The sequence below is a fragment of the Puma concolor genome, chromosome E4 (genome assembly GCF_028749965.1).
Source record: "Puma concolor isolate L17-30 chromosome E4, mPumCon1.1.hap2, whole genome shotgun sequence".
Lineage (NCBI taxonomy): Eukaryota > Metazoa > Chordata > Mammalia > Carnivora > Felidae > Puma > Puma concolor.
The window spans coordinates 10,083,298-10,098,549 of record NC_141683.1 but is presented as its reverse complement, the minus strand read 5'-3'; the positions used below and the strand labels follow the sequence as shown (position 1 = coordinate 10,098,549).

Below are 15,252 nucleotides of genomic sequence, written 5' to 3'. Positions count from 1 at the left end.
GAGCCTGGAACTTGCTTCAGACTCAGTGTCTCCCTCTCTCTCTGCCCCTCCCCCACTCACACCCTGTCTCTCAAAAATCAATAAACATTAAAAAAAAAAAAAAAAGAATCATTATTTGGCAGTTCCCAAGGATACCTAGAATGTAGGGACTGAAAATGAAAATGGAGATCCTATAGCATGGTAAGCTCCTAATTGGAGTCTCTGGAGAGATATTTTTTTAAAAACTTTATTTATTTTGAGAAAAAGAGAAAGCGGGCAGGGGAGGGGCAGGGAGAGAGGGAGAGAGAGACTCCTAGGCAGGCTCCGCACCATCAGCACAGAGCCGGACACGGGGCTCGAACTCACGAGCCATGAGATCATGACCTGAGCCGGAAGCAAAAGTTGGGCACTTAACGGACTGAGCCTCCCAGGCGCCCCAACCTCTGGAGATATTTTACAGTAACAGCCTCAGTACCCAAACTCAAAAGGAGGGCCGAGTAATATTGAAGTCATGGTATCATTCATTCACTCATTCATTCATTCATTCAAGTACCTACCCAGTGCCAGTCTGATGAACTCTGTTGCCCCTGAAGAGAGAGAGGCCCCCCAGGAAGAAGAGAGCCCCACTACCAAGGGAGCTCTTACTAGTTCAAACAAATGAGAAGCTATAGAAGATGAAGGACAAATTAAGCAGCCAACATCCTAGAAAAATTGTTAAACTCTGGCAAAACCCTTTTCTATTCCTGTCCTTTTTGAGGCACTCTGTGGTGGATTGAATGAGTGGCTTCATTCTTTTTTTTTTTTTTTTAATGTTTATTTATTTTGAGAGAGAGAGAAAGACAGAGCATGAGTAGGGGAGGGGCAGAGAGAGGGAGGCACAGAATCCGAAGCAGGCTCCAGGCTCCGAGCTGTCCACACAGAGCCCAACACAGGGCTCGAACTCCCGAACTGTGAGATCATGACCTGAGAAAGTTGGACGCTTAACCGACTGAGCCACCCAGGGACCCCAGGGGCTCCATTCTTTACCCAAGTGTACCCACTGCACTCGTCAGTGCCCTCTCGACCAGACACGAGGCTAGCAGAAACCGAAAAGCACGTGCAAGCTAAGGTTTCCTACCCCAAGTTAGGAGGAGGACCTGCTCAGACTGGCCCCAGACCAGCCTGCTGGTCCCAGGAAGATGACACATGACAGAGCGAAGTTGGCTCAGTGGATCCCCACCGTGAATTAGACCGACCAAATGTGACACAGTCACCCAGCCAAGTGCAGCTGAGATCAGCCAACATGAAGATCAATGAGAATAAATGAGTGTTGTTCTAGAAATTTGAAGGCAGTTAGTTACACACCATGTTTGTAGCAATAGCTAATGTATATACACTACCATTCGCTTAAGAGAAATTCTGCTCTGCAGAAGAATATCTGAAACACATTCAAAGTAAAGCTTGAAACATGTCTGCTAAAGCTTAAAAAATAACCCCACATATCAGCTACACATTTAAACTGGGGAAAATGAGGGCGCCAGGGTAGCTCGGTCGGTTAAGCATCTGACTCTTGACTTTGGCTCGGGTCAGGATCTCACGGTTCGTGAGTTTGAGCCCCATGTCAGGCTCTGCGCTGACAGTGCAGAGTGTTGTTGGGATTTTTGTCTCTCTCCTTCTCTCTGCCTCTTCCCTGCTTGCACTCTTTCTCTCTCTCAAAATAAATAAATAAACTTAAAAAAATAAACTGGGAAAAATGGCTTCAGTTAGAGCAGTGACTGTGTGTGTGTGTGTGTGTGTGTGTGTGTGTGTGTGTGAGAAGGACGTAGGGGGCGGGGGTATGCGGCATAGAACCCTCTCCTCAAGGGGAATCTTCCCTAGAATCCCAATGTGAAAAAAAAATTTTTTAAAAAGCCTGAAATTTGTGTGGAAATACCTTTCCTGGATCCTTAAGTCACATTCCCCAAACTCTAGGACAGTATGAGGACAGTTATAAAAGTTAAAATCCTAAGTGAGATTTTTGTTTTAATTTTTAATGGTAGAACAATCATCAACTCTGATTGGACTATGCAGAATGGGGCTTTAGACAGTTTTGAGATCTGAATCGGCTGGATATGCATCCGGGCTGCAAGGAACATGGAGACAGGGGTTTCTGGTTCTCAAGAGACCCTACAAGATATAGTCATAGTGATGGGTTATGAATTAAAACAGAGCTAGTGAGTTCATACACAGTTCTAAGGAGCAATTTCAGTCGTCAGGCCACCTCATTCTATAACCAATGAAGTGATTAAGTGAATAAATACTATTGCTTTTAACAAACGTGTTTTCTAAGACTCTGTAACCAACTTCATTGCTAAAGTTATGTCCCTGTGGTTAAAGAACAACTTTGTAGATAAAGCTTAGTAGTTGCTTTTCCTCATCAAGAGCATTAGCAATTCAGTACTAATGCTCTTGCAGAACAAGGTAGGCATCTGGGCCAGAGGGGCGTAAGGGGTAGACTTCAGTGATCCAGAGTGGGATGTCAGATCTCAAGCAGGGTGTCCACACAGGGAAGTATACCAGCATGGGGTGTGGGAGCCCAGGTAGGATGAGAAGGACACTCAGGCATGGGGATAGCCTGCCACGAAGTATTGGAACCCAAGAAGAATGAGGAGGCCGTCCGTGCAGAAGGGCGGCATCCCGTGGAATGGCAGGGCCTGAGTATGGTGAGAAAGGCTCCCATGCCTGGAGGAGGCTGGGTGTATGTAGCCTGTCAGGAGGTGGTCTGGTGTAAAAGTTTAAACACATTGAGAAAAGTGTCCAGGTACCTGGTTTAGGGGTTCAGAGCCCACATAGGTTGGGAAGCCATCTGTATGAAGGGCAAGGAAGCAGCCTAATGTTGAAGTCCAGGGTCCGATGGGTGAGGAGGCCAGGGTGCCCATGTGGTGGGGGGAGTGGCCAGCATGAGGAATCAGAGCCTGGACAGGGTAAGAAGGGCATCCCAGAAGACGGGCATCCGGTATGGGGTGTCAGAACCCAAAACAAGTAAGGAAAGCATCCAGGCTTGGGGGCAGCCCGGCATAACGAGTGAGCAAAGGCAAGATGAGGTCACGATCCATGTAGAAGCTGGCCTAACGTGGGGTGTCATAGCCCCCAAAGGGTGAGGAGGATGTCCAAAGTCAGGGTAGCTGGGCATAGGGTTTCAGAACTCAGATGGAGTGCAGAGGGCATCCTTACGGGAAAGGGAGGCAACAGGGTCGGAAAACTGATGTGAGAAGGGCGGTCGATGAGATGAGCAGCTATATTAAAGGTCATGAGAACCAGGTGTTCACTGTTGAAGGAGGGAGTTACAGGTATTGGAAGGAGGAACACTGGAACCAATTCAATACTGTTTAATGGGAATTAGAGTTATTCATATGAACTCAAGTATTTTAATAATGAATTCAATATTAAATAACACATTATTTAAATGTAAAATATTCATATTAAACTTTATATTAAATATATTATATTGTATAAACTGTTATTAAATTATGTATTATTATTAATGAATAATTTATATAGTTAAATATAAAAATAAATATTAAATATTTCCCATATTTAATAATACAGAAATAATTCTAGAAATAAATCTGAAAGTAAATGTGTGTATAAATGTGTATATTAGCATACGTATATCCCCTCAGTCTGTCCTCAGAAAGGACCTGGGATCAGTGACACCCCATTTGCAATGAATACACCTGGTACCCAGAACTTGACTTCTAAATACCATTCTCAACCAAAACAACCAGAACAATGAAAACATGACAAAAGGATACAGAAACCTGCTCGAAGGGATTCGCACCAGTCAAATTGAGGACAATTTGAACATCAAAATAAGTAAGGGTAATGAGGGATTGTAACTGATTGAATACCATAGACTTCCATGAGCACATACAGATATAAATAAATAATCTGATACATTGAGTGGTTGATGAGAAATGAGATATCTACATGGTTTTATAGTTTCACCTTCCTGAATGCTTTATAAGTGAAAAAGGGGGAGAGGAGAATTTGTCTGTGGAGAAGTCTGGCAGACACTGCCTTGATCAATGATCGAAGTAACTCATCAGCAATAGAACAAGTAAACATTGTGTGACACCAGGGGCGCCTGGGTGGCTCAGGTGGTTGAGCATCTGACTTCAGCTCAGGTCATGATCTCACAGTTTGTGGGTTTGAGCCCTGCATGGGGCTCTGTGCTGACGGCTCGGAGCCTGGAGCCTGCTTCGGATTCTGTGTGTCCCTCTGTCTGCCCCTCCTCCACTCGTGCTCTTACTCTCTCTGTCTCTCAGAAATACATAAACATAAAAAAAATTAAAAACAAATTGTGTGACACCTGATGAGGAGACACAATAGGAAGAGCTCAGCATCCCTTCTGTGATATTCCTTCCAAAGATGCATATAACCTGAACGTAGGTGCGAAGAATCATCAAACCTAAACTGAAGGTCGTGCTACAAAACTTTTGGCTTGTTCCTTCAAAAATTCCAGGATCTGAGAGTCAAAAAAAAGGCTAAAGATCTATTCTAGACAGAGGACGACTAAAAAAACATGATGATCAAATGCAGTGTGTGATTCTGTACTGGACCCTTTCACTGCAAATGACATTATTGAGCAACAGGGAATCTGAGGGCTAGATGGTAATGTATTAATGTTAATTTCCTTATTTTGATGATTGAATTAAGGTTTTATAGAGTATGCTCATTTGTGGGAAATACTAGAGTAATTGGATGTGATGGGGCAACAGATTAGCAATTTCCTTTCAAACGCTTCAGGTAGGAAATGTTCTTTATTCTTGTGTAATTTGTGTTTCAAAATAAGAAACATTAAAACAGAACTCCATGGTTAAATATTATGGAGAATCTCCTACTGCGTATCAGCAAAAGTTAAAGACAGGAGTTGCAATCACGATAACATCACTGAAACTAAGACCTTTACCCCATTGGCTTTGGGCAAGAGTCAGAGCTTTTTTGTTCACTGTGCTCCCCGCCCCCCCTCATGAGAGAGTAAACATTCTCCAACCTGCCCTTCTCTATATCACTAAGATATCACTCTATATCTCCATATCTCCAACGAACAAAACAAAACAGACACAGACTCATAGATCCAGGAAACAGGCTGTTCGTTACCGGATCAGGGCAGGGCGGGGGGGGGGGGGGGGGGGCGGGGTTTGGGGCTGGGAAAACAGGTGAAAGATATGAAGAGGTACAAACTTCCGGTTATATAATAAATAAGTTAGGGGGATGTAATGTGGAGCATAGGGAGTATAGTCAATAATATTGTAGCAAGGTTGTACGGCGACAGATGGTAACTAGGCTTAGCATGGGGATCATTTCGTAATGAATAAAAATATTAAATGCTGTGGTATACACCTAGCACTAATAGGACATTGTATGTCAATTATGCTTGGATAAGAAAATATCTATATGTTCACCAACACAGCACTTAAAATTCTTACTTCCTTATGTCAACAAGATAATTTTTTTTCAGGTCTTCCCACGACATAACAAGTGTGAACTGTAGTTACTTTTTCATTTGCTCCAAGGCTGAATCAACTTTCCTAACTGGTTACACAGGATGTTGCCCAGGACAGGACCCGTGATGCCTGGTGGAAGGTCTCAGGGCTGGGTCACACCCTCAGGCGTGTTCCCTGAGATTATGTGGTGGCGGAGGGTGGGGAGCAGGGGCGAGGGGGCTGCTGATTTGTAAAGTCAGTGTCATTCCTGAGACGTTCGGAGTTCAGCGTCCAACCTGAAGTGAGAGGGGAGAGGGGTGGAGAGCAATGGCTGGTGTTCTGGAACTGGGAGAGGCATGGCAATGGAGACAAGGGCAGGAGACCAGTTCAGGGCTCTGCCAGCTAGGGGCTTAGCTGGGTCCCCCTTTTACATAGAGTCCAGCATGAGGTGCAGACTGGGCTGAGCTGCTCCCACGAGTCAGATTGGGCTGAAGTGCCCTCTGTGTTGAAGATACATCTGAAATAAATAAAATGTTGAAATAAACATTTATTTTGGACAGAAAGAACCGTATAATTTACCCCAGTCCACTTTGGTCCTGGCTTCCAGGAAGCCTGAATTCACAGTTATAGCCAGCGGGTCCTCCCACCAGCTGGCCTCCAGCGTCTCCCTCGGTACAGAGGCAAAGACTCGGAGAACAGCACCTCGAATTCTCCCCAGTGCCTGCTCCCCTCTCCTCCTCCCCCCAATAGATCTCCTACATGTACGCCTCCTTCTTTCCTGCCCCGTTGTCTGAGTCCTCCCCTTGGGCTCTGGATCCCCTCTACTTCCCCTTAGCCCCCATTTCCTGTACATGCCTATTTGGGGTCCAGCGGCCCCTCCTCTTCCACATTTAAATTTCTCCCTTTTGCTAAACAGAATGGATATCTGCAGCCTTTCTCTTACTTGCCTTTTCTATGGTTTCATGACATTACCATGTTCTCCTTGAATCGCATCACTTTGACTTTTACCTCCACATTCCTGGGCAGATGGCTTAGCTCCTCCCCCAGAGCTCCTCCTCCCTTACTCTCCCAAAGGTTTTATGCTCATCTCCTTGTCATGCTCCATCAAGACTCCAGGCACACACTTTGGTCCCTGAGGGTTCTGCAGCCAGACTGCACGTGATCTGTGTATCCCCTGAAAATATATGCAGATGTTTGTACATATATGCATTTTTCTTTTTTTATTTAGTTTTTTTTTTAATGTTTATTTATTTATTTTTGAGAGAGAGAGAGAGAGAGAGAGAGAGCGTGTGAGCGGGCAGAGGGGCAGAGAGAGAGGGAGAAGCAGAATCCCAAGCAGGTTCCAGGCTCTGAGCTCTCAGCACAGAGCCCAACGTGGGGCTCAAACGCATGAACTGGGAGATCGTGACCTGAGCCAAAGTCGGATGCTCAACCAACTGAGCTACCCAGGCATCCCAACATGTGCATTTTTCTGATGAAAATAGCCTTCATCACGTTCTCTCAGGGGTCCATGAGTGCACAGAGTTAAGAACCCTGGAATGTGCTGATGCCCCACCATCTGGATCTTCAGAACTTCCTCCTCCCTGACCTCCGGACCCATGTATCCAGCAGGTGTCTCTGAATCAACATGCCCCAGATAGAACTCATTCCCTTCCTATCCAAACCCCTCCCAGGCTCCCTTATCTTAATGAACAGCACTCACATCGACCCAGTGGTCCCAGTAAAACATCTTAGCGTCTCTTCTGTCCCCCTCTGTCTCACGTTCCTGTGTCCAGTCAAGGTCCGGGGCTCAACATTTCTCCTTCCTTGGTACCTCTTCCTTTGGTCTGCCTCTCCATCCCTTAGATGTAAGTTCATGTAGAGGTAGATGCCTCTCCCAGCTCTGAGCCCCCACAGCAGCCACCGGGTTTGCCCCCTCTAAACCGCTATCACCACACCACAACCGGAATGATCTTTCTCAAGTGCAAATGTCCTCATTTTCCTTCCCCTGCTTGCAACTCTTTTTTTTTTTAATTTAAATTCAAGTTGGTTCACATGCAGCGTAGTATCGGTTTCAGGAGTAGAACCCTGTGATTCATCACTTACGAATAACACCCAGTCCTCATCCCAACAAGTGCCCTCCTTAATGCCCTTTGCCCATATAGCCCATCCTCCCTACCCAGCTCCCCTCCCCTCCAGCAACCCTCAGGTTTGTTATATTTATTTATTTATTTATTTAATGCTTATTTTTGAGAGAGCGCAAGGGGGGGGGGTAGGAGCAGAGAGAGGGGTATAGAAGATCCGAAGTGGACTCTGCACTGACAGGCTGACAACAGCAACCTGATGTGGGGCTCGAGCTCACTAACAGCGAGATCATGACCTGTCCGCTGAAGTCAGACGCTCAACGGACTGTGCCACCCAGGTGCCCCTGTTCCCTGTATTTAAGAGTCTCTTACGGTTTGTCTCCCTCTCTGTTTTCATCTTACTTTTCCTTCTTTCTGATAAGATAAAGCCCAAACTTCCTACTGTGATAAACACCACAGAATAAAGTGGCCCCAGCCACCACTCAGCCATCTCCCATCGCTCGCCATCTTGCGCTCTATGGCCCGATCATGCCGAGCCATTTACAGATCTCCCAAAAGGTGAGGTCATGTTGCCCGAGTCTGGGCCTTCACACGTTTTAATGTCCCAGGACCTCTTGGAACTCTGCCCTCGCACCCAGTGAATAGCCGAGTGCCTAGAACATACACTGGCTGTGGTGGTTTAACACTGCATCCCCTTGGCTTAGCTGAAATTACCTTCCCCAGACCTCATCTCTGTATGGCTCCAGGTTGGAGTTGGTCAAAAGAGAACGGACACGACATCTGTGAGGCAGGGGTGCAGCTGCAGCCACGAGGCTCCAAAGGTTATTGTGAAACCGATATGGAGGTGTCCATGGAGCCCGGTTTATCCTGCTTTTCCTCCCAACTCCATCCCTGTTGACCAACAGCAACCCAGGTCGACCATCGGGCTATGAGTTCACAGATACAAAAAGACAGCCTTCCAGAAATACCAGCCCCTGCTCACAGTCCTACTGCACGAGCTAGCACCCAGATTCTTCGGCAAGCTCTGTCTTGTCCACCCACACGGGCACCCTGGGAGGACTAACAACAGTTCTCTTGACTTCTGAATCTCCTTTGCAGACCTTTACTTCCCCATGCTTTTCCACACGTGTGCAAGAACTAATTCCTCTGGTAAGTTCCTCATCCCTCATCAGCAGAGTGGCTCTGCTTTTCTGATTGAACCCTTGATTGTGTTGAGTAGTTAGCTTGGGCACATCCCTCATTTTGTCCCCTCTGAGGGAAGCTTCTCTCACCCTGGAGCTGTATGAGTCTCAGGAAGAAGACGGAGCCTCCTCGCAGCTACCCTCTTGTGCTCACCCTGCAAGATGTAGAATTTCCGCTCCGCCCCAAGTGGGGAAACCTGTCTGATTCTTGGTGCTCTTCACAAGGGGAGGATCTGGGTGACCACCAGGACTCCTTACACTGTCCTGAAACTCCCCTGCGGGCAGCTGGTCCCTCCCTAGGAGCGTCCCACACCTCTAGCCTGCAGGCTGGAAAAAGAAGAGACGCTTGGTCCTGGAGACCATTTTCTTGTCTAAAACTACCCCGGGGAGATATACTTCAGATCCAGGTGGGTTTCCGGAATGTTGCTTTGGGGGAGATTTGGCCAGCACCCAACTTCTGCGCGATTGAGACAAGGCATCCACTAGGAGCTGGGGATGGGTCCTGCCCCCAAGACACGATGGGGTGCTTCAACCCTTGTGAGGTGCTTCAGCCCTGAGGCAAGCCTTAGCCACGCACACTCTGCATGGGGCTGAGAAGGCTCTGCCCACCCACTCCCCCTGCAGGGGCCCAGCTCTGGGCCCTGGAACACCCCGATGCTAGCCCTGCCAAGGGAGTCAGGAGCTCCATCATCCCTCCAGAAGCATCTCTGCTTGCTTGTGAAGGCCCTGCACGGTGGCTTGCACAGATGGTCCCCACCGTGCCACCATGCTCTGTGAAGTCACCGTTAGAGACCATGGGCTCCTTGAGGGCTGGGGCCGGGCCTGAAGGCTTCTTCTTTGGCTCCCCGCTCTGGGAAAGGAGATAGGTGAAAGTTGCTGGAGAATAAGAGCCAGAAGAAATGGAATGTGGCTGCCAGTTGAGATTCTGGAACAGAAACGGAATGGGTAGGGGCACCTGGATGTCTCTGTTGGTGAAGCGTCTGACTTTGGCTCAGGTCATGATCTCGCTGCTCGTGAGTTTGAGCCTCACATCGGGCTCTGTGTTAACAGCTCAGAGCCTGGAGCCTGCTTCAGATTCTGTGTCTCCCTCTCTCTCTGCCCCTCCCCTGCTCAGTCTCTCCCTCTCTCCTTCTCTAAAAAAGAAATAAACATTAAAAAAGAAAGAAAGAAATGGAACGGGTAAGACAGCAGGGAATCCTAAAACCATTAAGGGAGGTCTGGAGACATTTGGGCGGGTGCCACTTCTTTATGGGAGCAGATGTTCTGTAGGATTTGGCTGTCCAGTGGGTATTTTTGAGAATGAATAATAGACTTCGAGAAGGAGTGAAGGTGGAGGCAGAAGGAGGAAAGAGAAGGAAGGCATGTAGAGGCAGGGAGGGGCCAGGCCATTCTTGTTAATAGAAATAGGACGATATTCTCTACACTCGACACCTCATGCCAGGGATGTAGGCATCCATTGCCACAAAATCCAGAACGACGCTCCGACAAGGAGAAAGCACTAACACGGATATTTCGGAATGGGCACGGCTAGTGTGGAGTGTTTGGGGAGCTGCTGGTGCCTCACTGAGCCACATAGATCATCTACCTTTGGTAGTCGCTGTGTGCCTGGCGCTGTGCTAGGCACCGCGATACAGGGCGCGATAAGAAAGACCCCACTCTTGTGCACCCTTAGGCTTTATTTACTGCCCCCGCCCCAAGAACTCTGCTCAGAAGGACAGACATTTTACGTACCCATTATGCAGAAAAGTGAACTCCGAGGCCTGGAGAGATTTGTGACTTGACCAAGGTGAGTGAACAATTTACGGGAGTTGGGACCACTCTCTATGCATAGACCAAAGAAGTTGGCTTTGGTTTCAAATAGATTTAGGTATAGAAGGTAGAGATATAGACATACATACATATACATATACACCTGCTGTCCTACCCACCTCCCGTCCTCAGGCTTGGGGAGCACTAGAGCAACCATGTGGGGGCATCCCCTGCATTTCAGTGACTCCTTTTAGGCTAAGCAGAGAGGCTTGCCGATCTCAGATGGAGAGCCCCTCCCTCTATGACCGCTTTGTCAGCATGAGGCTGCCCTATGTGGCCTGGGTTTGTTCCACTTCATTCCGTGCCGGACTGCACGATGCCAGCCAGGTGCACCTGTTAGCTCACAGGCCCTCCACCGTGCTCCCTAAACAGAAGTCAGCCTGCCTGCTTGGAGGCTTTTCTTCAGATTAATTTCTCAGAAGCACTTTGGACAAACCCTGTGACCGTCCGTAGCTCTCCGCCTTGTAATCCGTCCCCGTGATCGAGGAGCTCCTTCAGGGTCGCATCTGTCTGTTTCTGCCTCGAATCTGTGCTTGCCACAGGATCCCGGGTGTGGACCCCTCACCTGACCAACAGTGGGTGTTCAATGCAGCACTGGTAATGCAGGTGGGCGGGTAGAGCTCCTAACGGGCCAGGAACCTGTCCACCTGTGTCTTTCCCTCCCTGCAAGTGTCTCCCTGTTCAGGGCTCAACCAGCTGTCCCAGAGAACACTTTGACCCAGAGGCCCATGAAGTAACTTTGCACCACAAACATGAAAAGCGTTTTTTGTTGTTTTTTTTTTGCTCAATGTGAAGTTGACCAGCTGTTCTTGGTATAATTCTTGAGAGCACCATTCTCGAAGAGAAAGAACAATGTTTCTCAGTGGAAAAACAGTCTGGCAGAACATTTGGGTTTAAGCAGAACCGTACAGGCATAAAGTGATTTACAAACTGTCCCCCACCTCATCTTTCCCATCTCTAGAACAGGTTAATTCTTATCTACCGTCAATCAGTGCACCGAGACTATGAACGCAGTTTTCTGATTTTAAAAAATGTTTCTTAATGTTTATGTATTTTTGAGAGAGAGAGAGACAGAGGGTGCAAGTGGGGGAGGGGCAGGCAGAGAGGGAGGCACAGAATTCAAAGCAGGCTCCAGGCTCCGAGCTGTCAGCACAGAGCCTGACGTGGGGCTTGAACTCACAACCGGTGAGATCATGACCTGAGCTGAAGTCACACACTTACCCAACCGAGTCACCAGGTTCCCTGCAGTTTCCAGATTTTAAACCAGGTTTGATAGCATCACACCTTATTATCTCCTCATCACAGCACTCACTTCACTGTCTGTCTCTCACCTGCCCCCAATGAGTCCCTCAGGTCCTAGAATCCCAGAATAAGCTCAAAATTAATGTTAAGGTGGAGCGCTTTCATAAAAACCCTATCAGTATTGAAACCAGACAGAAGGGGCGCCTGGGTGGCGCAGTCGGTTAAGCGTCCGACTTCAGCCAGGTCGCGATCTCGCGGTCCGTGAGTTCGAGCCCCGCGTCAGGCTCTGGGCTGATGGCTCGGAGCCTGGAGCCTGTTTCCGATTCTGTGTCTCCCTCTCTCTCTGCCCCTCCCCCGTTCATGCTCTGTCTCTCTCTGTCCCAAAAATAAATAAAAAACGTTGGGAAAAAAAAAAAAAAAAAAAAGAAACCAGACAGAATTAGCTGCAATAGAAAAATTTGGAAACAATACTGTAAAATTCCGGGCAAGCACGTCTACATTTGAGTTTTTTACAACATGGAAGAATATTCATGGTATTTGTTGAGCAAGAAAAACCAAAAATAAACCAATAAAAAAACAAGTCATGGGATACTATGTCTAGTGTGAGCCCGTCTTTGAAAAGAAAGAAAAAAGAAAGGAAACAGAAAAACCTTCTGTGTTATACAAATACATCCTCGAGGGAAGTTCGGAAGTTTACATTCTAAAATGTAAAATGGGACAGATTTGTTTTTAGATTTATATATTTTTGTATTCTTCGAATTTTGACCAAAAATATGTATAATTTTTAAGTATGTAATGAAAAATGAAAAAAAAGAAGTTTTGGGAGTGCGGGTGTGTGGACTAGTAAAGGTCATAAAATGTTGCAAGTAGGTAAGTTCAAAGAAGATAAAGTGCTTCCATCAAAGAGAGGAGCTCACAGCTGAGGGCAGGTTTGCAAAGCATGGCGGCCTTTTGGGAACAACCACAGACCAAGACCTTGCCCCCAGCTCTGAAGGTCTAATAATGAAAACCAGGAGCATGTTTTGAGCACGGCCACATGCCGGGAACCGTACTAAGTACGTTTGAACATCATTCCATTTCGTTGTCATGGCAATCCCATAAGCTAACAATGCCAGCAGAGGCCACACTTAGAGAGACCTAGCTAAAATCAATGAAAAGAAAGACCGCTTTGGCAGAAGGTGAGCCCTGGCTCCCAATCGGATGATTTCCGACGGCGACTTGGCAAGTACCTAAATGCACTCAAGGTGCCAGGGGCGTGTTCACGAGATGGCGGGCTCCCACAGACAGGTAGGACCAAAGCAATAGTGTTGTAACCTGAGGGAAGGGTGTGGGCTGCAGGATGGATGGAAAAGAGAGGTGGGCAGAAGCTGTTGATCCACTTCTGTCCATGAGATGGAAATCCTGTAACTGACAGACACACATGATGTGGTCAGTCAGGGGAGCACTGGAAGGGGAGCAGTGCCTAACACTAATTACATTATTGTTAAAATTAAAAAAAATTTTTTTTTAATGTTTATTTATTTTTAAGAGAGAAAGAGCGCGAGCAGGGGAGAGGCAGAGAGAGGGAGTCACAGAATCCGAAGCAGGCTCCAGGCTCTGAGCTGTCAGCACGGAGCCTGACGCGGGGCTCGAACCCAGACGGTGGACTGTGAGATCATGACCTGAGCCGAAGTCGGACGCTCAACCGACTGAGCCACCCAGACACCCCACATTATATTTTATATTTATGGAGAAATCACATTAGCTCTACTCTTGCGGTTTCTGAACGCCTACTATGTATCTACTCTTGCGTTTTCTGAACGCCTACTATGTACTAGAGTGCTGTTAACAGATTTTTGCATTTGACCTCTAAAGTAACCCTATGATATGGGACTGTTCTCATCCACATTTTATGATGGGAAAATCAGTCCCTAGAGGATTTTCTCAGCCAGCCAGTCTGGTAAGTGAGGGATCCAGGATTTGAGGGCAGACCTGCCTCGGGGGCCCTGGGCTGAGCCACTCTGCCCTCCCGCATCTGTCCACAGACAGGAAATCAGCTGACTGTTCCCTCTCACCTGGCATAAATCTTACTCTCCTGCATGACTCGGAGGTTGCTTTACTCAGCAGGAAACACCGGACTGGAGGATTTACGGGCAGAAAGATGCTTCTAAGCCCTTGTCTGATTTTGTTGCTACAGATCTCGCGGGTCAACATCATTCCCATCTGTGTCCCCTCTGCTGACTCCAACTCACACGGCAAGACGGACAGAAAGGGCTTGCGATTCCAGTGCCGTGTGAAAGTGAGTGCAAGTGCCCGAAGATGAGCTTTTTAAGTGCTCTACAGAGGCAGCATATTATCCTGGAAGGAACCACCGTTGCTCAGCAATCTGACATAGGTGTTGATGAGCCACCCGCAAACGCTGGAGCAAAGGGCTCGTTTGCTGAACGTCCACAAAATTCCGAGACCTCCCTGAGGCCCGAAGGAGTCACCAAAGAAAGGGGCCGACAGGTTCCTTGTGTGTGGTGCGGGAGGCGGTGGAGTGCTGCCGGGCAGAGCAGGGAGGGGGTCAGGAGACCCCGAATCCACACCCGGCGAAGCTAGAGGGGCCGTGGCGGAGCTTCTGGTTCTCAGTCTCAGCGACAGGCCTGTCTATGCTGAAATCGCCAGGCAGCGGGTTCCAAAGCCAGGTTGCCTCCAGCACACGATGTTCGAGTCAGTAGGTCGTGCTAGGTCTCTGGAATCTGTATTTTTTCACATGCCACCCAGCCTCTTTTAATGTACAACCAGGTTTGGAAAACGCTGGTCTAATAGGAACCTCCCACTGCCACCTGCAGAAGCCACGAGGGGGACTTAGACAAGCGACCCAGAGATTCAGGAGCCGCTGTCTGATCAAAATATTACCCCGGGCCAAGGCATTAGCATAAATATTCGCCACATCACCAGCAAAGAATGTCCACGCGACAGACACATGGGGACAGATGACTGAGAAAAGCCAGCCGCCCCGAATTCCTGCACTCGCCTCATTTCAAGGCTCCCAGAGGCTAGGGATCAACTCTGGCAATCTGCAGGGGCAGAAGCGTCTTCCTGCCAATTTAGTTAAATGATCCCCGTACCAAACTACGGACTGTGTTTCTATGTGCTCGTCAAACACCCCTCGCCCTTGTTTGGTACAAATCGGGGAGAGCCTGTTTTTGTTGCCATGGCACCACCACAATAAGCTGTTTTCAAGTGTTAGATGTTCTGAAATGACGGGCTCTGTTTCGAGAAATGAGAAAGCTGAAGAGGTCAGGACAGATTGCCAACCCCCATGGATCGACGGGCCATCATGAATCGGTACTGTCGCTGTCCCGGGAAATTGACTCGTGAAACCAGAGAACATAGGTTTTGAGTGTCTGCCCCAAGCTTGGGTCCTGAGTAGACGTGAGGACGGTGGTGTTTTGGCCAGGCACCGACTGAGAGGCCTCAGCCAGTCAATGACACTTGCCACTTGCAGATGTCTGCTGAGCACCATGCACTGAGCACAGCCTGCTTGCATTTGCTCTTGGATGGAGG

General features: G+C 47.9%; 1 long non-coding RNA gene across 1 annotated transcript; it reads right to left on the bottom strand.

Moving 5' to 3' along the window:
* Positions 1-5,135: 5,135 nt before the first annotated feature.
* On the bottom strand, positions 5,136-14,649 carry LOC147572459 (uncharacterized). The gene is made up of 3 exons (XR_015246048.1): positions 13,776-14,649; positions 6,435-6,600; positions 5,136-5,943 (listed from the first exon to the last, which is right to left on the bottom strand). It is a non-coding gene; the product is annotated as an uncharacterized LOC147572459 (long non-coding RNA).
* Between the last annotated feature and the right edge of the window lie 603 nt (positions 14,650-15,252).